Here is a 754-nt window from a genome sequence, read left to right as displayed (position 1 = left end):
GTAATCTAAAGTCATGTGTATGGACTGAACCCGGAAAAACAACACCGGAAGTCCCGCCCTGCCGTGGTTGTTCTTTGTCATGATTGGTTACGCGGCTGAGCAGTAGCGATGTGATTGGCTGAAAGAATTGACCTTCGCGAAACATAATCAACGTTTTTATAAAAGCTGTTTTTGCAAAAGGTTTAAATGTTTAAGGAGTGAAAAACATATGCATATAATATAAACATGTGAATATAATATAAACATATGAATATAATATAAACATATGAATGTAGAAGAAACATCTAAATGTGAATGAAACACGTGAGAAAGAAGAGATTGACCAAAGAAAAGCTGTAGTTCTGTCTTTTCTCCAGCAGAGGGGGACTTTTAATCAGGTTTTCCCACATTTCAGGCAGAAATAATTATATAAAAATATATGTTTTATGTTTATTTCAAATCCTTAAAATAAATAAACCAGGACTAAACCAGGACCAAACCAGGACTAAACCAGGTCTAAACCAAGACAAAACCAGATCTAAACCAAGACTAAACCAAATCTAAACCAGGTCTAAACCAGGACTAAACCAGGTCTAAACCAGGACTAAACCAGGTCTAAACCAGGTTTAAACTAGGTCTAAACCAGGAATAAACCAGGACTAATCCAGGACTAAACCAGGACTAAACCAGGTCTAAACCAGGACTAAACCAGCTCTAAACCAGGTCTAAACCAGGACTAAACCAGGACTAATCCAGGACTAAACCAGGACTAAAC

The sequence above is a fragment of the Eucyclogobius newberryi genome, unplaced genomic scaffold (genome assembly GCF_026437365.1).
Source record: "Eucyclogobius newberryi isolate DKJ021-1_F unplaced genomic scaffold, fEucNew1.0.hap1 SCAF_12, whole genome shotgun sequence".
NCBI lineage: Eukaryota > Metazoa > Chordata > Actinopteri > Gobiiformes > Gobiidae > Eucyclogobius > Eucyclogobius newberryi.
The sequence above is the reverse complement of the archived record's forward strand: the minus strand, read 5'-3'. Positions refer to the sequence as shown.